This window comes from Athalia rosae, chromosome 3, assembly GCF_917208135.1.
Source record: "Athalia rosae chromosome 3, iyAthRosa1.1, whole genome shotgun sequence".
Lineage (NCBI taxonomy): Eukaryota > Metazoa > Arthropoda > Insecta > Hymenoptera > Athaliidae > Athalia > Athalia rosae.
Genome location: NC_064028.1, coordinates 13,379,843 through 13,401,576, shown reverse-complemented (window position 1 = coordinate 13,401,576; position 21,734 = coordinate 13,379,843).

Sequence of the window (21,734 nt, the reverse complement as noted above, 5' to 3'; positions counted from 1 at the left end):
AGGTATGAAAGAGGTCTTCCAGATCAACTTTATCTGAGCGTTTGTCTCTAATAACGAGGGTGATGATATATTTATTTTCGAGCTTCGTCAGGGCTATTCCGCGCGTTTCGGGTTTATTAATCGTGAAGGTTTCTTTTCGCAACATCGCTCTATTCATTAGTTGTTTCGCTAGATCGTCGTTCCACGGGTCTTCCGCTGGTACGCAATGTACGATGTTTGTGTTTTTCGTGAATATTCCATCTCTAGATTCTGTAATGTTAGCTGTGGGTGTTATGTTGTTTAAATTGTGTATAAATTCATCGAACGAAGGAGTCAAGTCGTTGTTCATCGACAGTGTTTCCGAGGTACTTTAGGGACATAGTTTGTTCTTGGTGATTTTCCGCCCGTCACTATGCCTGTCGGGTGCGCTGGCGCTGGATGTGTCTTCATCTTCTGTGGCGGTAGTGCTATCGGTACCGTATGGGGACATTGGGTCCTGTAGAGGTGGTTGTAACTCGACTCTCGAGCGCTGCATACGCTCTGAAGTCGTGCTCGGGCCAGTGTTACTATTATGATTGCCTGTTTTGGTATTGGTTGCTGAGGATTTTTTTTGTTTCTACGAGATATAAGGGCGCTTAACTTCTCTGACTGGTGTGTCTAGATCATCATCTGACGACGTGACGACGGCTGAGGGATTATCTGACATCACCTGTGGAGGGGGTACGGTAGATGCGCGAGTGTGGGGTTTCGTATCTGTTTTTTCCTGCCTTAATTCAGGAGTGTGTTTGCAAATTGTTATTTTGATATCTGTGTCTTTGAATATATAGTGGATCATACGGTTTACCATGTTCCAATTAAGTTTGTCTAGTCCGCAGCCCAGCCTTGGTATTGATATTGATTTTACCCCATCTTTGATTAATGCCGTTTTGAATTTGGATAGGGTGTTATACATTACTTCGTTCGTTGGTTTATCAAAATACTGGTTTTCAGTTACTAGGTTATATATTGCACGTCGAACGTATTGGACCTTAAGGATGTTAGTTATTTCAGGGTTCATTGACCGTAATCGTTTTCGTTGTATAAGTCCGCGTTTCACCATTTGATCCGCAATACCTAGCGATGCTCTGCAATCGGCCGAAATGCAGTGTGCCAAATTATCTCTTCGTTTCAATAAGTCGGCATCTATTTCTTTGATGTATTTATTTTGAGTCAGCGGAAGGAAGTCCAAATCTACGAGGAATTGAGCATATGGAGGAGTGGATCCTGGATTCTCATTTCGAGATGTGCCTGCCTGAGGTTCGTTACTCCATGTGGACAATTTTCTGTATGTTATTTTCCGAGTGTATCTCGAAATCGATGAAGTATTTCCTGAATAATCTTTGGCATGTTCGTCGTAGCTATTTATTGGTTTCATGCGTTCGGTTGCGAGTGGTTTTTTCTTAACTTGTTTTTGTGCGAGGGGTGTGATTCTACCTGGGATGATTTTGTCTGCAGTATCGAACAGGTCCGGTAGTCTCACATTTTTCTTTCGCGGTGTTGGATTGTTTGACGATTCTGTGTCTCGAAAGCGCTTAGTATATTTGGTGGTTGCTGGGTGTGAATCCGTTCCGTTATCAGATTCGTTCATTGAGTCTGAAGAATATAGTAGCTTTGTACATTTTTTTTGTGGACTTTGGCTATTTGAAGATTCTGTATTCCGGGGGCGTTTCAAAGGTTTGGTTATCGTCGGGAAATTATTTTGCGGATTTGAAATATCTGAATTGTTTGCTGTGGGAGCAGTCGAGCTCATTGCATCTGATAGCAAAGGATTAGATGACGTGTTCTCTACTCTTGGCTGTTTAGTTGGTGCAGGATTTGTTGAATCGTCAGAGGTCTGTCGAGGACGCCGCGGATATTGATGCGATATTTTCCTCTGCTTATTTACCTCACTTGTTGCGGTGCTTGTTCCTGACCGAAGACGTTTACCGTCCATGGGAAATATTTGAGTGGAGTCTTGCGGAAGGTTTCGTGAGAGTGCATCCGCATTTAGGTTTGCGGTGCCTTTTTTGTATACTATATTGTACGAGTATTCATCGAGTATCAAGCGCCAACGCAGTAGCCGTGAGGTGGGGTCTTTAATGTTTTTCAGCCAGACAAGTGGTCTATGATCGGTGACCAAGGTGAATTCCCGTCCGTACAGATATGGACTAAAATGTTTCACTGCAAAAATAATTGCAAGGAGTTCCTTGTCTGTTGTTGAGTAATTGATTTCTGCTGGTTGCAGCGCCCTGGATGCGTAAGCTATTGGTAAATCTTCTCCGATTTTCCCTTGACTAAGTACTGCGCCTATTGCATAATTTGAAGCATCAGTTGTCAATACGAAAGGCTTATCAAAGTTTGGATATTGTAGTATGGGTTCGGTGCATAACGTATCCCGTAGTTTTTCGAAGGCTCGTTGATGCACTGAGGTCCAAAGAAATGAGGTATTCTTTTTTAAAAGGTTGGTAATAGGTCTTGCTATTTTGGACATCTCAGGAATGAATCTACGGTAATAGCCTATGAGGCCTAAAAATTGCTTGATCTGCTTGGGATTTTTGGGAGTTGGATACTGCTTCACAGCTGCTAGCTTGTTTGGGTTGGGTTTTGTTACCACGAAGTTGCTAATACATACAGAGCGGACAACGTGAAATTGCGCACCCCATTTGCACATGCGCGATCGTCGGCATTTGTTTCGCAGAATGTCCAACAACACTCCGCTTTCAGATTTAGCTGTCAAATACAAGGACCTAACCTGAACTTTTCGATGAGTGTATTTCTGTCGATATTTAATTAATCTCTCATTCAATTGATCAATTTTATTTGATGCTATGCCACCCTACTTATCTGTGTCTGGTTTTGTGTCGCATTATTCACCTGACACAACATACCTCAGTCATATTTAAATACGGCGATCTCAGCTGTATTGGTGATCGACAATTTGACAGCTACAGCTGAAATCTGAGGCTGTTGGTACAACACGCTAGCAGATGATAAATTCGACTGCCGTTTTGATTCACGCTTGCGCACAAAATCTGGGTGCGCAATTTCACGTTGTCCGCTCTGTATATGTACCAATGTGCGGCTAGTGCTGCCACCTATTCCTCCATTAAAACAGTGCACTTCCTGCACAGTCTGTTCGCCTTCGCTACCGCGATTAATCCTTTTATTGGCACCTGTATTTTTATCAATAAACCATACATCCTGATTATCCGGCGTCGTTCCTTCCTAACTCTCGCCCCAATGGACCTCAGGTTCAACAGGTTATGGGCCCAGTGTACCCGAAGCAGTGCTGAGTGTAAGAAAAAATTGTCCGTGAGAATTCAGTGGTGTTGCGTGTCGCGTGCCGTGAGTTCGTAAACCAAGATGTCGGCGTCGGGCCTTGTGCGAATTGAAACTCTGAACAAAGAGAACTACGACACTTGGAAGATGCAGATGGAGGCATTGCTAATAAAAAACGATGCATGGGTATCTGTCAGTGGTGAGTGTCCCAAGCCAGAGCTTATTCCTGGAAGCGCCGCGACAGAGGCCGGATTACAAGCGTGGGCCAAAAATGACAACAAAGCGAAGTCCGATATCATTTTGTCGATTAATCCCAGTGAACTCAAGCAGATCAAGGGATGCAGCACCTCGCGAGAAGTGTGGCTGAAATTGGAAAGCATATACCAATCCAAAGGGCCAGCTCGCAAGGCAACACTGTTGAAGCAGCTGACTCTTCAACGTATGGCGGACGGGGACGACGTACGTGAACACGTCCGAAAGTTCTTCGACGCTATCGACAAACTAAGTGAAATGGAAGTTGTTATAAATCCCGACCTACTGGCTATCATGCTCCTGTACAGTTTACCCCCCAGCTTCGAAAATTTCAGATGTGCAATAGAGTCACGTGACGAGTTACCACAGCCGGAAACGCTTCGAGTAAAGATTATCGAGGAAAGTGATGCGCGTAAGAATGACAGTCGCGTCTCGTCGCAAAACGCCATGTTCGTAAACAAGCAGTGGAACTCCAGTAAAAATAAAAGGAGCGGGAACTCTTTCCATAAGAAGAGTGAGTTTAAATTTCGTTGTAGCCGATGCAAGGAAGTGGCTCATAAAGCCGCGGACTGCAAGCCAAGGTGTGAAAAAGCGGGACAATCTGCGAAGAACGCCGAAGACGTGAGTTTGTGCGCCATAGATCTTATCGCGGATCGGTGTGAGGTTTTACGGGCGGACTGCGATTCACGGAGCAAAAGGTGGTGTCTGGACAGTGGCGCCACGTCCCATCTGTGCAAGAAATTTGGCGATTTCGCTACTGTGAACAACAGATGTCACGGAAAGCTCAACTTGGCAAATAACTCCTCAACCGAAATAACGGCTACAGGCAAAGTGAAGTTCACAGCGGATGTCAATGGTAACCCAAAGAACGTAAGTCTAAGTGACACACTTCATGTTCCAAACCTTCGCACGGATCTCATGTCCGTTTCAAGAATCGCTGATAAAGGTTGCGACGTACTGTTCAAGCAAGACAAGGCACTAATCCTGGAGAAGGATCAACTCTCTGTCAGGGATGAAGATGCAAAGCTCATTGCATGCCGGATCGGTAACCTATACTTCATAGTTGAACACGCCCAGCCGACAGACGAAGCAGCTCTACGACAGGAAGCAAATCCCGAGAAATCCATGGAAACTTTGAGAACGTGGCATCGCCGATTGGGACACATCAATGTGCAAGACCTCATGCGAGAGCAACGTAGCGAGGTTTTTCGAGGATTGGATCTTGGAAATTGCAGGGCCGAGCTTGATTGCGAGATTTGCGTGCGTGGAAAAATGACGAGGGCCCCTTTTCCGAAGAAGTCCGATCGAGAGACCGAAACACTGGACATCATTCACTCCGACTTGTGCGGTCCTATGCGAGTCGATTCGAACGGAAACTGCAGATATTCCGTCACCTTTGTCGACGACCACACAAGGTGGTGTGAGGTGCGTTTCCTCAAATCAAAAAGCGAAGCTCTAAAAGCATTCACTGATTTCAGGGCATTCGCCGAGAATCACAAAGGGAGAAAGATAAAGAACCTGCAATCGGATAACGGAAAGGAGTTCGTGAACAGAGAATTCGACGACTTTCTACGACAGAACGGAATTAATCGAAGACTCACCGTTGCATATAATCCCGAACAGAATGGAGTCGCGGAAAGGAAAAACCGGACTCTGTTGGAGGTTGCCAGATGCCTCCTCATTCAATCGGGCTTGCCCTCATCCTTTTGGGCCGAAGCAGTCTGTACTGCGAATTACATCCGAAACCGGTGTCCGACCCGAAGTCTTAACGGACGCAGTCCATATGAGATGTGGATAGGGAAGACACCAGACGTCAGCTACTTCAGAGATTTCGGCTCCGACGTATACTTTCTCGACAGAGCGCCCGGCAAGGGAAAATTCGAGGAACGTGCGAAGAAAGCAGTTTTGCTGGGATATTCCGAGACGTCAAAAGCATACAGAGTATGGCTGACTGAAGAGAGGAAGGTCGTAACTACTCGAGACGTGAAGTTTTTGGAGAATAACAAAGGGTACTCCGACAAAGACTACCAAGAAATTGCCCCAGAAGAATTTACGATCCGAAAGCGTGAACAAGTCACAACCCCCGAACGTCGTGAAGTCGAAATAGATGCTGGTGTTAATGAGATTCACCAGGATAACGCTCAAGCCGATGACGTGGAGTTTGAAGAGGAAGATCCAGAAGCACCGGCTGAAGACGTCGTCAATGCACCAAGGAGAGGCCCTGGACGGCCGAGAAAAATATTGACTGGACAACCCGGCAGACCGCGTAAGCAATACTGTGAGGTACGCGACGCAGCCCAACATATTGAGCTTGAAGAGGCTTTCATCGCTGAGATACCGGTGAAACAGGCGGTTTCTGGTCCAGACGCCCAGGAGTGGTATCGCGCCATGGCTACGGAAGTAAAGTCGATACTGAAGAACGACACTTGGAAAATCGTAGATCGTCCTCAAAATCAGCAAGTCATCGGTAGCCGCATGGTCCTACGGAACAAATATAAAGCAGACGGGTCCATAGAAAGGAGAAAGGCACGTGTTGTGGCGAAAGGGTTCACCCAACGTCCAGGAGTCCACTTCAACGAGACCTTTGCTCCGGTAGCCCGGCTAAGTTCGATTCGTTTACTGGTGGCGATAGCAGCTGAATACAAAATGTCGATCAAGCAATTCGATGTGACGACAGCGTATTTAAACGGCAGGATCGAAGAGGAAATATACATGGAAATCCCGGCTTTTCTGCCCGAGTCGCTGGAAATGATCAGCCAAACAGAAAACAAGCAGAGCACCCTAGCAATCAAGGCAACGGAGATGCTCGACCATTTGGGGAACGAGGACAAGGTTTGCCTTCTCAACAAGTCTTTATACGGTTTACGTCAGGCGGGGAGAAACTGGTATAAAGTATTGGACAAATCGCTGAAGAAGTTTGGCGCCATCCCATCCGAGGCAGATCGGTGCATATACATTGCGCACAAAGGGGAAGACCTACTACTAATCGCTGTTTACGTGGACGACATCCTTGTGACGTGTCGACACGAATATGAAATACAAAGACTAAAGAGGTTCCTGTCACAGGAATTCGAGATCAAGGACTTGGGCGACGTGAATTACTGCCTAGGTATAGAGTTCGCTCGATCAAACAACGCTATCTCGATTAGCCAAAGAGGGTACATCATGGAGATACTGGATCGTTTTGGAATGGCCGAAGCTAAGCCTGTGAATACCCCCATGGACGTACATGTAAAGCTGACACAACCCGATGAAGACGACAACCCTGAAAGTGTCAAACCACCATACCGCGAACTGGTGGGTGCTCTAATGTACCTGGCTATGGCAACGAGACCCGATATCGCACACGCAGTGAGCGCGTTAAGCCAATTCAACAACAATCACGGACAAATTCATTGGACGGCCGCAAAACGCGTTTTGCGATACCTAAAGGGAACTTCACGCCTCGGCATTGTATTCCGACCATCAGCAAAGCCTTTGGTTGGATATGTAGACGCCGACTGGGCCAGCTGTTTGATAGACCGACGCTCATACACCGGATTCGCATTTATTCTCGGTACGGGGGCGATATCATGGGACTCTAAGAAGCAGAGGACTGTAGCCCTATCAAGCACCGAGGCTGAGTATATGGGAATCACGGAAGCGGCAAAAGAAGCCATCTACCTTAAAGGCTTTTTGATGGAACTGGGACTGGGAGGACTCGCAAATGTTAAGATCCTGAACGACAACCTCGGTGCCCTTCGACTGGCCGAAAATCCGACGTACCACGCTTGGAGCAAACACATCGACATAAGGCATCACTTCATTCGCGAAGCCTCATCGGACAAACAATTGAAGATCGAACACATCTACACGGACGACATGATGGCTGATATGCTCACAAAGTCGTTGCCTGGACCAAAGCATAAAAGATGTATTCAACTCCTAGGACTCGAAGATTCCTTCACATAGAGGCATACCCTGCACATTGAGGGGGAGTGTTACCACGAAGTTGCTAATACATATATGTACCAATGTGCGGCTAGTGCTGCCACCTATTCCTCCATTAAACAGTGCACTTCCTGCACAGTCTGTTCGCCTTCGCTACCGCGACCAATCCTTTTATTGGCACCTGTATTTTTATCCATAAACCATACATCCTGATTATCCGGCGTCGTTCCTTCCTAACTCTCGCCCCACTGGACCTCAGGTTCAACAGGTTTAACACCGTCTTGTGTTATTATGTGCCCTAGGTATGCGGCTTCTTTACGCAAGAACTCGCACTTGTCGGGTTGTAGAGTCAGGCCAGCCTTTTCTAGTCGATCCATTAGTTTTTTGAATTTGACTGTATGTTCCTCTAACGATCTGGCGTAAATAACAATGTCGTCTAAATAAACGAACATTTCATTTCCCTGCAACCCCAAGAGGACTTGATCCATGAGTCTTTGGAAGGTGGAGGGGGCGTTCTTGAGCCCGAATGGCATTCGATTGTATTCATAATGCCCGTGGGGCGTAGAAAATGCTGTTTTCGCGCTATCGGTTGGGTGCATGGGAATTTGATGGAAACCTGATGCCAGATCGAACGTAGAGAAGTATTTAGCTGATTCAAGCTGATCTAGAATGTCGACGATATTTGGGAGTGGATACGCATCGCCGATGGTTTTTTCGTTAAGCCTACAAAAATCTATCACCATTCGCCATCTCTTTTCGCCGCTTGCGTCGGCCTTTTTCGGGACTACCCACACCGGTGAGTTGTAGGGTGAAGACGAGTGTTTGACTATGTCTTGCTCTACGAGTTTGGTGATTGTTTATCGATTTCGGTTTTGTGTTGTTTGAGGTAACGGTATTGTTTCGTGTTTATGGGTATGTTGTCGGTTGTTGGTATGGTGTGTTGGACGAGGTTTGTCGAGCCTAGCTTATCGCCCGGTGAAAAAAACAAATGGTTATATTCAGAAGTAAGGTCAATTACAGATTGTCTTTTTTCCTCGTTCAGGTGATCCAATCTAAGGTATTGCTGAAGGACGTCGAGACGCTTTGCATCATAGTTAGGTGCGAATTGGAGTATCTGGGGTTTGTTATTGTGTATGCCACGGCGATTTTGTGTCGGTGAGTTGTTCGTATTGTGTTCGTGTACCTCTTCTAAAGTTACCGTAGGCCTTCTTATCTCCACAGCTGTTTCGCGCGAGTTTATCGCATAGGCGTACGCGAAACCTTGTCTATTTGTTACGATTGCATTGCCCGGAAAAATATCGGGGCCTAGGTCTAATTTGTTAATAAGTCCTGTTCGTGGTGACGATTTTGTCACTTTCAAAGATATAACTGTAGCGGATCGTGGGGGGATCGATATAGTGTCTTCGTTCAAAATATCTAGTGTTTCGTTGTTGTCTAATAATACCTTGTTGATCGGAAACGAAATTGCGGTGTTTGCGTCACGTAGAAATTTGATGCTCAATATACCTGCTTTCTTGATTGGAAATGAATCATTGACTAAATGGAATTCATGTGTTGATTTACCGACACGGATATTCAAAGTTCCTAGCGTTTGTATGGTTTCGTTTGTTATACCTGCTATTGTCACCGTATCTGGTCGCGTGTATACCTTAGGGTTTACCATACCGAGTTTGATGACGTTTATATCGGCTCCCGTGTCGAGCAAGAATGTATTAGTATCGTTTTTGAACTGTGGTGCTGCTATCCGAACCTTTGGAGTACATATTGAGGATGTTATTAGAATGCGATAAGTGTCGATATTAGCATTGCAATATCGATAGGTGAGTGGAATCGTGCCCGTGTTTTGTGAGAAGATTTGATTTTCTTTGAAACAGACAGTTGCATTCTCGGAGCGTAAGAAGTCTGCGCCTAAGATTCCGTCTTCTTTAATAGGGAATTGATTGTCTACTAGATGAAATTCGTGTCTAGTACCTGCGAATTCTAAGTCGATACTTCCCAGCGTTCTTACGAAATCTTTACTTATTCCTTTGATGCGGCATGTATCTGTTGGTGTGAAACGTGTGTCTGGGGTGATTACTCCGACTTTAATCACATTCAAATTTGCACCCGCATCTATTAATAATTTCGCTGATTTTCCAAGGATCTGTTTAGACTCTATTGTAACTATTGGTGAGCCGAGTAATATTCTCCTACCATATTCGGACGCACTTCCTCCATTCGGGCCGTCGACGCGTCCACGCGACGATCCCGTGACTCGTTTAAATCTACAGGATAGCTATTTTGTTTCATTTCGTCGCGAATCGCGGTGTTCACGTCTGCATATTTCCCGTGCTGGCGATTCGATCGGCTCTGGCTAGGCTGATTTTGAAAGTTATTACCGTATTGCCGCCAATTGGGCGTATTATGTCTAAAATTTGATCGGTTTTCGATTCTAGAGGCGGGTTGATCCGTTGGATCATGAACTCTTGAGCGGTCGTTCGGTTGCGCATAATTAGGTGCGTAGTTAGTTTGATCGCGACGCTCGTCGCGTTGATAACGTTGGATGTTTGAAGGATTACGATGGGACGGATAGTGTCGGGAATCCTGTTGGTTTTGAAAATTCCGCGTGCGGCACTCATTGTACGTGTGCCCGATAATTTTACAAAATGTGCAGTACTTGCTGCTGCGATCTCTTGCCATGCAAATATCAATGGTGTGGCCGGATTTCTTACAATAGTTGCAGTGAGGTCTATCTTTGGCCTCGGGTCTACGGTTATCATCAGAGTAGTTCTTATTTCTATTGTTAGTCGGTATATCATGATTGGTATATCTAGCTGGTATTTGACTCGTCGAGGCGTCATCACGAGATGGCCTCAAAATCTTTCATTCGTTTAAAAATTTCTCAACGTTTACAGCTGGGTCTATTGCTTCGCGCAGAGTTCCCGGTTTTTCAGTCGATACTCTAATTTCAACCTCATCCCGTAGACCTCTTATGAATGATCGGCCAGCTAAATCTTTGATAAATCTATTTGTCATCATTTTTTGTTCCGGATTAGTTAGATTCTCGGTGGTTTCCGATGCCATCTCGACGAGTTTTTCTATTCTCAATCCGTATTTCAAAACACTTTCATTCCGGTTCTGCACTGCTCGCGTAATTTGAGCTTGTATGTCTGGTAAAAGCTCCTTGGGTTTGTGAGCACGTCCCAAGTCTTCTAAGATATTTTCTAGTGCGTTAGAATTTCCCTGTCGTATATATTTCTCTGCGTCACCTTCGATTTTTACGGTTACAAGATTTGTGAAAAGTGGCAGATCTCGTAGATGAATGGATTTTTTTACGTTTTCTACTTTGCGAATAAATGAATTTATTGGCATGTTCGTGCCATTAAAAGTAAGTACTAAATTTATTGCTGCTTGCAGTGGCAGATACGGATGGGAGTTCACTACCGTGATAGTTTCTTCTTCACCTTGCATTTTGTCGGTTTCGCTTCTAAATTTGTACAATATGATAACTTAAGACTTACTGTGCGGTGAGAGTTACAATTATCGCTGCGATGAGTTGCATTCCTTCGATTGGATCCGCTGAAGTTCTAGGGTTGATGCGGTGGTTTGTAGAGAAAGGTAGAGGTGTCCCGGCTTGCAGATAAGGGCCTCGTAGCAGCAGGGAAGCTGATCGTTGGACTCAGTTGAGTCTTTGTGGGGCGAGGTGCCTTTGAGGATTGTCGATGTACCTTCTGTAGTTGATTCTTTTTTGACGTTTGTCTCAAGGGAAGCCAAAAAAAATGTTTTTGTTAATTGTTGAAAATTCTTGCTGAAGAATTTATTGGTCTCCGTAGATTAGTTGCTTGATACTTCTTAAATTCTTCGTAGATTTGTTGCAGGATTACTTCGTAGATTTGTTGTAGAATTATTTCGTAGATTCGTTGCGGATTACTTCGTAGATTTGTTGTAGAATTATTTCGTAGATTTTTGTTGTGGATTACTTCGTAGATTTGTTGTAAAATTATTTCGTAGATTTGTTGCGTTAATGATTCACGTCACAATTATTCGTCACTTAAACTTGCGCGATACTTTTACTAACGGGGATTCCGGTATCACGAAACTAGCTGTTCGTATGAACGAGGTGCTATCTATGACGGTTGGCAAATATTGCGACCGGTAAAAGGTTTGTGCGGAGTTATTTTTTCACAATTCACATTTAAACTCACTATCAAATAACACTTTCTAGCAAGAGCACCGCTGCCACCAGTTGTAACGTGCGACTTTGGGCGCGACAACATTTTGTTAAAGGTTCGACCCTTGCCGAAAGGATACAGTGAGGAAGGTGTGAAAGTTTGACTCAATGATTGATATGTTGCACATTTACTTGTTTATTGGTACGTATGTTGACTTTGTTGGGGATTTGTTGGAGAAGAAAGATGTTTCTAGTTCGAAGGTTAGGAGTAGAGAGCTGCTTGGCTAGAGAAGATGTGAAGAAGGAAGGTTCGGAATTAGGAGGGGTTTTCAGCTGACAATGAGTTGCATACATTGGTGCCGTATGCAACTCGCACGATTCCTAGTTGCAAATCTATATGCAGTGGTGAATAGGAGAAGAGGATGTGAGAGATCGGGTTCAGCGTGGGATAGTTGAGATAAGGAGAGGTGTTAGACGTAACATCGTCATTCTTGTCGATTTCATCATCTTCGTCGATGTCAAAAACTTGCGATTTCGCGATTTTCATGGTCTCCGTCATTTCCGGTTATTTTACTATTTTCATCTTTCCTGTCATTCTCATTTATCAGGCTTTTTCCGTCAGCTTTACGATCCCCACTATTTCGACTTTTCCCATCAAATTCGCAGTTTTCATTGTTTCTGTAATTTTCGTCGATTTTATCATTTTTGTCATGCCCACGATTTTTCTAGTTTTCGTAACTTCGTCTATTCCACAATTTTCGTCAATTTTGCGAACTCCATCGTTATCGTTATTCAGCTTAGTTTCACAATATTTATTAATCTCACGAGTTTTGGTGATTGCCTGATTTTTATCGTGTTCGTAATTCCTCTTGATTTTATCATCTTTGTCGATGCCGAGAATACGTCAATTCTGCGATTTTCATCGGCGCTGTCAATTCCGTCTATTTCTTTTTTTTCATCTCTTTTGTCATTTTCATTCAATCGACCATTTTCGTCGGTTTTACGATCTCCACCTATTTCACTATCTTCGTCGATTTCGCAGTTGTGATTGTTTTTGTAATTTTCGTCGATTTTTTAGCTATTATGATCGTCACTCAATCCCAAGAACTCGGATCGAGGTATCACTCGCGCGGATATTGTTCGGTTAGTGTTGTCATTCATCCATTGCGGCTTCGGCCAGGAGTGTATTTCGTACAGGTGGTATCCTATTCTCTCCGCTAGTAGTAAATTCAGCGTTATCAGAATCCTTTTCCCATGGTATTCTATGCTTATATCCGAGATTCTCGCTATTTTTTCGATTTGATGATGGGACCGGGGTACCGGCAACTCGTATACTCCCACGTTCCTCTCGATATCCGTGATGATCTGGGTCAACTGGTTACCTTGGAGGAGGGACGGGTGGATTCTCCCCTCGCGCGCGTCTACAACGGCCTCGATGAATTTCCCAGTCATCTCCATGTATTGGTCTGGGGCATTTTCCACCCGATGGGCGTACTCTAATCCCGCCAGCGTGTAGTTTTCGACAGTCCGGAATTGGAGTACCCCGTTTACTCTTTCCACTACCTCGTTTATTTTTTCTTTGTTCCGGGCTATGGCCGTTTGGTGTTCTTCCGCCGTCTGGTGCAGCGTTCTTAGCTTGCCGGCTACTACATGGGTTTGGTTCTTCGTGACGGCTATAAGTGACTTCTGAGCGTTGCGCATGCTGTTAATTTCTGTTGTTATCGCATCCGCATCCTATGACGTTAATGTCCCAAAGAGAAATTCGCTCGCTGATCCTACGAATCCAAATGGTACGTTTCGTTTCCTAATCGTTCGCGGTATGTTGTCGATGTCCGGCAGCGATATTTCTCCAACCATCTCCTTCAGTTCCTCTCTTGGCTCTGCAGCTTTCTTCAGTTTGGGTAATATATAGCTCGTCTGAAATGTTTTCTCGCAGTCCCCCGACATCACTGGGTGCTTCAGGCACTCGTTGTAGGCTTCTTCATATGACGTTGGTGCCTCAGGGAATTGTTGTATCAGTTTTTCGGCGTCTACGAATAAGGTGACCCTCCACTCGGCACGTTTGAACCGTATATTATGTAGTTTTTCATAGTATAGTCCAGGGCTAGATTCGACAGGTGTTACTTTGTAGTTTACGTCACTGGCACTCCCAGCTATTCCCGTTGTTACCAGAAGGATAACAGTCCACGTGTAGGCCATGATGTTAATAGGCCAGCTCTACCTTATCGGCGTGTTTAGCGAATCGCCTACTTTCCTCGTCTTGTAATATAATGCTATTGTTCGCCAGCACCTTTACAATCTTGTAAGGTCCCTGATATCGCTTACCGAACTTCCCTTTTCTTACTTCTATCAAGACCCGGGCCATATCCCCAACCTTCTCTTGGAACGGCCTAGCTTTCAGATCGTAATACAGTTTTGACTTTTGCTTGGCCTGTATCAGGTTATTCCTAGCCAGGGCCAGCATTTCTTTGGATCGCGTGATTACATTTTCGAGGTAGTCACCATACTCGCGGAGATTGGGCGCTCGGTCTATAGAGTTAGGATATCGCGCGGGTTCGCCGTAAACTAGCTCAAAGGGGGCGAAATTCGTTGCCTCATGGACTGCTGTATTGTATGAGAACATTGCGTACGGGATAATTTTATCCCAGTCATCGAATTCCCCTATGTAATGCTTAATGTACTCCGTTCAAACGATATAGCTCCGCTCCAGGGCCCCGTTTGACTGCGGCCTGTAGCTCGATGTTGTGATATGATTGATTTTGTATAATCGTGCCAACTCGTGGAAAAGTCGATTCACAAAGCTGGTCCCGCGGTCAGTTAGTATGATTTGCGGAGCGCCCCGCTCTAGTATCAAGTGCGTCATTACGGCGTGTGCTACGGTCTCGGCTCTTATATCAGGGAGTGGGACGGTGATGCAGTATTTAGTCAAGTTACACTGCATTGTTAATATGTACCGATTGCAATGCGACGTCGCGGGGAGAGGACCTACCGTGTCTAGCGCTACCTTCTCGAACGGCCTCGTAGCCGTATCTGTAATCAGCATTGGTTCTCGAGTTCTGACGAGGACCAATTTTCGCTCCTGACAGCTATTACATTTTCGAATCACTTCCTGTATATCCTTTCTCATCCTCGGCCGGTAGTATCGCTCTCTTATCCGGCGGTATGTTTTGTTTACGCCTTTATGGCCCCCTATCAAGCCGCCGTGCAGCTCTGTAATGAGACCGTGTCGGGTTTCAGGCGGCGGCACGTGCACCGTCCCTGCGCATAATGTGATGACGACATTGTCGTCGTCAAACGTTTGTTCTAATAACGCGGACCATTCTGGCGATGATGGATCATCCGTGAATTCTCCTCCCTTTGAGATTCGGAATGTTTCAACCCCGGCTTCAATGATGACGCTTCGCAAATTTCCTAAACCCCTCCTGAGGTCTTCTAACACTATCTCATCATAATATCTATCCTTAATAACTACGCTATAGACATTATGTTTTCCTCTTGGCGTGATGAGGACTTGACCAACACTTGGGTTTGCTAGGAGTTGATCTTCGGGATCTATCGCCCCTATGTCGACCAATAATCGACTCACGGCTGTAGCGGGTTCCGCGTTCCTGGATACGAAATGTACGTAGTTATCTCGCAGATACGTTAGGTTTTCCCGCGTAGTTGTAGCGCGGTTTACTTCTATTGGGGAATCGGGTGTAATGTCCGGGTGCTCTAGTTCCTCTATTTGAATGAATGACGCTTCTGTCGTAGAAGTGGATGGTTCTACGGGGCATGACGCGCGCGGTTCTTCCTGCATTCCCAGCCGCCTGGGTTCTTTCATTACCCTTTCCTCGACACGAGTTTGATGAGTGACGGGGACACCTGCTGGGTACGGTGTTGAGAGTGCCGTAGGTCGTGGTGCCGTGAACGGCGAGGGTGATACGGATTGTCGGTTCGGCTGGCTAATTATAGTGCTATTCTTCTCTGACGACTCCGCCTGCTGGTTTGCGAGTCGCGCGAATCTTTCGTCAAGCTCAGCAGCCTTCCTAGACATACGGCTCAGTCTTCCGTCTAGTTCCGCGTCTTCATTTTGCTCGCAAAAAGGATCCTGATCGTCTAATATCTCCCGAATGGGCCCCTCAACCTTTTCCCCCTCGGAGAGGGCTCCAGGTAAATCGATGTCCGGTTTTGGGTCATTCCCGGGACCCATTCCCCTTTCACGCAGCGATGCGTCGAAACGCGTAAATGATTGCTGTAGCTCGCTTCGGCTGATTGTGAGATTATGTCCCCGCCCGGTTTCAAACACGTCATCGTCTAGGTCCTCATCGCTATCACCTGCTGGGGGTCTTAGCAATACCGACTCGGATTTGGGTTGACGGGGTTCTCCTACCGGGGTCTCTGCGGGTTCTTCGTTGATCTTTTCTTTATCTGGGGAATCGATTGGTTCCACTGGGGGTGGCATATCTAGCCCGGAGAACACGCTGCTACAACGGCGGTAGGCAGGTATGTTGGACGGATCATCCTCCGAGGAATCAGATTCCCACGCGACGTCCTCTCCTATCGCCGGGAGCACGGGCGTCCCTATTTGCTGGTTCACCCTTACTCTGGCCCAAGTTCTAGATGATATGGCACTAAGATCCACCTGCGGTAAGGTTTGAGCCCTATCCCGGACCTTCGGCCTGCCTCGTCGTCGTCTTTCCGTCGGGGTCGGAATCGGGGCCCCTCGTCCTAACGGAAATAGTTGCACTGGGTCGGTTACCGGCTGAATTCGGCCCGGTAACGCATCATCTTGCGATTCCTGAGGGTAACGCAAATTCGTGCAGACAGTGATAGTAATACTCGTCCCTTCAGAAATATAGCGCAGCATTGTGCGAATCCTGTGCCACGTTAACCCGTCCAAGCCGCAGCTTATTCGCGGCAAGGTAACCGTTTTCATCCTATCTTGTTCTAAGGCCCTTCTAAAGTTAATTTGACTTTTGTACGGATCTTCGTAGGTGGGTTTATCCCAGTGGTTGTTCTTGGTCATAATATAGTAGATGTTCCTATCCGCAAGCTCCAATTTCGCCACGGAGTGTAGCCTAGCCTGTTTCCACAGTTCCTCTACACCTCCCTAACGGTTCTTGAACTCTACGGCTATTTCTTTGCCCATTTCTGAATCCGTGGACACCGTGTGCCCATAGTTGTCGTCCCTATCAAAATGGTCGTCGTGTATTTTCACGACGTCGGGATTCTTTATGTCCACTGTTTTGGTCGCGTTTTCGTATTCCACGTACGGCGGGAACGAGTCGGTGGTATTCGTTAAATCCAGTTCCTCCTCTGAAGAGGAGTCAGATGTCTCTTCGGTAATCGGGTTCCTAGAAAGCGCGTCGGCATTAACGTTGAGGCGTCCGGCCTTATGCTCGAACTCATTATAAGTATGAGTGTCTAGAGATTATGAGTATCTCTCAGTCGTAATCGCCAACGAATCAACCGCTGTCCTGGGTCTTTCATCGAATTGATCCACCTCAGTGGCTCATGATCGCTAACTAATTTGAATTTCCTACCGTATAAATAAGGTCGAAAATGCAACACAGCGTATAGGACGGCCAGACATTCCTTCTCCGTAGTGTAGTAATTTTGCTCGGGTTTCGTTAGCGCTCGGGACAGATAGGCTATCGGCATGTCAGATCCACCTACCTCCTGACTCAGGACGGCTCCGATGGCGTAATCCGATGCATCGGTCGTTAGCGTGAACAGCTTATTAAAGTCCGGATATTGCAGGATTTGATTGCTGCACAGAGAGCGGCGCAAAGTCTTAAAACTGTTATTCTGTTCTTTCCCCCAGCGAAACGTTGTGTTCTTTTTGAGCAATTCGGTTAGAGGTTTGGCTTTTACCCCGAAGTCCTGTATAAACCTACGGTAGTAGCCCGCGAGTCCAAGGAATTGCCTCACATTTTTGGCCGTTCTGGGTCTAGGGGAATTCCTAACCGCGATTATCTTATGTGGGTCCGGTTTCACCCCCTTCCTACTAATCACGTGGCCTAGATACGCGACTTCGGTCCGTAGAAACTCGCATTTCTTGGGCTGCAAAGTCAGCTTCGCGGCGGCTAACTTTCCGAATAGTCTACGGATTTTTCGTTCATGCTCCTCCAAATCTTTCGCGTACACTACGATATCGTCTAGGTACACGAAGACCTCTACCCCCTGGAGTCCGCGGAGGATCTGGTCCATTAACCGCTGGAAGGTGACAGGTGCATTTAACCCCTCTGGCATCCTGATGTATTCGTAGTGCCCATTTGGCGTAGTAAATGCAGTTTTCTCGCGGTCCCTGGGATCCATTCTTATTTGTTGGAACCCGCTAGCCAAATCGAAGGTAGAAAAGTATCGAGCTTTTCCCAGGTGGTCAAGGATGTCAGTAATGTTTGGTAAGGGGTAAGCGTCCCCGATTATCTTATCGTTTAGCTTTCGGAAATCGATAACTATGCGCCATCGCGGATTTCCATTCGGGTCCGGTTTCTTCGGGACTATCCACAACGGGGGGTTGTACGGAGAACAAGAAGGCACGATTATACCGCTGCTTAATTTCGCGGCTACTTGTCTTTCAATTTCCGTTTTATGGACAGGTGGTATTGACGCATATTCACCGGGATATCGTCTTGCGTGGGTATTCGGTGTTGGATCGCGGCGGTGCATTGTAACTTGTCCCCCGGTAAGTAAAATCGTTCCGAAAATTCCCGAATTAGCGTCTTTACATGATATCTTTCCTCTGTGTTCAGATGCTCTAGCCGTAGTTTGGATTCTATTGCGGTGCATCGTTCTTCCAATGTCGGATAATTCCATAAGTCTGCCTCATTCTCGTCGTCATAGTCTATTTCGTCCGGGAACTTATGGTAATCAAAAGGTAGTATTTCCTGAGGGGGTATTTCTACCTCGACATACTGATCTAGAGAATTAATTGCCATAACGTGACATGCTCCATCTCTAACTGTGACTGCAGCTTCCCCTATGTAAACGCCGTCAACCGTCTTTACCCTGGGTAGGTATCCTTCCTTCACGTCGCTATTTAAACTATTCACGGCAATCGCCTGGCGAGTTCGTGCCCTTATCATGAGAAACTGCTTCTCCTTATCACGGAACTCGGGTGTAGGCTCTCCTAAAAACCGCATCGGTCGTATAGGCTCGGTCTTATCCACCAAGGTGTTATGATAGAAAGAAATCTCGACTCTTTTTTGCCGCAGGTAAGCTTTCCCCAGAATTCCGTCGCTTGTTAACGGGAACGACCGGTCAACTACGTAGAATTCCGTCGGCTGTCACAACAAGGTTACACTGGTGGTTCCTAGCGTGTCTACCGCTTCGGGTGTTATTCCGGTAATAGCTACAGCCCTTGAAGTCCAGACTAAAGCGTCTAAGTCTAGCGCGCTACTTTTAATTAGGTTTATATCCGCCCCTGTATCGAAAATAAATATTCCGGTCTTACGACGCAATTCGGGCGCGGTTATTTTCACTAAGGAAGACTCCTTACGCGATTTTAGTGCAAGGACTCTCTCCTGTTTTCCATGAACCTTACCCTGACTGGATGCTCGGTCGAGGGATGTCCCGCCGTCGCGTCCGGTCGCCGAGTCCCAGACCCGTTTGAAGAATCGGCACTCCTTGATGTATTACCGGGAGACGGTGTCCTCGATCTATTGTTATTTTCGCGCCAATTGTTATAGGATGCTCCAAAATATTCCACGGGGGGTTCGGGCGTAGAATTTCTCCTTTACCTTGGGTCCTCGGCACCCGACCCAGCCGCACGATTTCCCGACGAACAGTCGTTTCGGTGGTCGTACGGAGATCTTGGCACAGGCAAATATGACCTCGGTATTCGCGAATAATAGGGATACGGTTGACTCAGATGCCAGTCGCTATTATTATGCCGATACATTCTGGATCTATCAGCTTCCGGAGAGTCACCTCCGCGTTCCCGCCGCGTTATACCTGTTCGGTATGAAGTTGCGCGTTCGCGACTGGGCCTTTCGTCGGTGGTTATTGCGTAATAGTTATACGCGCGAGCGGGTGACCGCGAATATCAGTAGTCTCTATAACCGTCCGGTTCTAGATCATCATCTGGTTCTCGTCGAGAAACTACACGCCTAGCTATGTCGCTGCCCGGTATAATCCCTCGTTTCATCCGTGTCTCGACCTCGATAGCCCTTCTCAGCGCGTCGCCTAAAGCGGCTGGCTGGCCTGCTTCAACGGCCCCAGATATCTCCTCGGGCACCTTCCTGAGGAACATATCCAACGCATAATCCTGAAGCGGTAAGTGCATGTACTCTGCATTTTCCTGGTATTTTTCTCTCAAAGCCACTTTCGCTCCGCTAATGAGAATATTTATCCGGTCGCAGAATCCACTCACGGATTCGTTCCTACGCATGCGGATTGATTCTACACTAAGCACAACAATTAGCGGGCCACCCTGTTTTTGCTCCGAAAAACGTCCGATTTCGGAAACTCATAACCGCTCGAAAAATTGAGGTAAAGAGTTGTAAAAAATTGTATTTTGAAGCGTGAAGCTTCACCTTTCAGATGCTACAAGTCGATTTGAATTGCGTTTTTGCGTTCACTAGTTGTACTCTCCTGATTCAATTCATGACGAAAACGTCAAGTGAACTTTTGACTTTGAGAAGGTGCACCAAGTGTCTCAGTTGGTAGATTTCAATTTTTTTGATGTCATTTCGAAGGTTGAAGTGTTCCCTTGAAAACACGTCCCTTAAATTTTTCGTACGATTTTTTTTGCATGGGTTATGCGACTCTAAAGCAGTTATTGTCCATAAATCTTTGATTGAATACCTTGACCGACACAGTTATCGTATCGAAGTTTTTCAAAAACGAATTTGCAGCTCAAAACTTTGACTTTACGAAACTTTATCGCAGTATTTTTTTATCTGAATTTTCGAAGCTCTGTCACCTTCCGTATGCACCCCTGCGCATCTCCGTGTGAAAGCTTGAAGTTTGACCCCTTGTAGGTCGCGTAAAAATAGCGGGATGGGTGGCCCGTGATACCACGTTCAAGCTTGAACTGTCCCCCATAAAATGCGCACTTTCGTTTTTTTTTTATCTTTTTTTTCCATCGCGTTATTTAACTCAGAACGCAAACAGAAGATTTAACCATTACCTCCGGCATTAGCATTACCCAAGGTGTACCATGTAGAGGTTGCTCGGTAGGATTTACACCTCGTACCTTACCTCGTGTGTGAGTATGCATGCATTTTGTGCGTACCAGAGATCAGGACCCCATAGTTCGTCAATTCTACGGTATTTTTTTACTCCAAACCTTCTCTGGTACGTGTAAGTGCGATTTGCTCGTGGCTGTGTCTGTGTTTGTTTTTGTGTGTGTTTATGTCAGTGTATGACTAAAATCGCGTGTTACCGCCTCAGAGCAGAATTTTTCGTGTTCATGTTTAGAACATGTAGGTGGGGTCATACAGATCGTCAGCACAAAAATCGCATTGTTGTCAAATCTCGCGACGTTGGGTTGAGCGCTGCACGAAATTTAGGGGGATATACCGCAGTATCAAATTCGAAATCGCATCAACATGCACGAGAGATGCCGCGAAATAAAGAGGCAAAGAGGCGGTAACACGCGATTGCAAATTGCACTTACACGTACCAGAGAAGGTTTGGAGTAAAAAAATACCGTAGAATTGACGAACTATGGGGTCCTGATCTCTGGTACGCACAAAATGCATGCATACTCACACACGAGGTAAGGTACGAGGTGTAAATCCTACCGAGCAACCTCTACATGGTACACCTTGGGTAATGCTAATGCCGGAGGTAATGGTTAAATCTTCTGTTTGCGTTCTGAGTTAAATAGCGCGATGGAAAAAAAAGATAAAAAAAAACGAAAGTGCGCATTTTATGGGGGACAGTTCAAGCTTGAACGTGGTATCACGGGCCACCCATCCCGCTATTTTTACGCGACCTACAAGGGGTCAAACTTCAAGCTTTCACACGGAGATGCGCAGGGGTGCATACGGAAGGTGACAGAGCTTCGAAAATTCAGATAAAAAAATACTGCGATAAAGTTTCGTAAAGTCAAAGTTTTGAGCTGCAAATTCGTTTTTGAAAAACTTCGATACGATAACTGTGTCGGTCAAGGTATTCAATCAAAGATTTATGGACA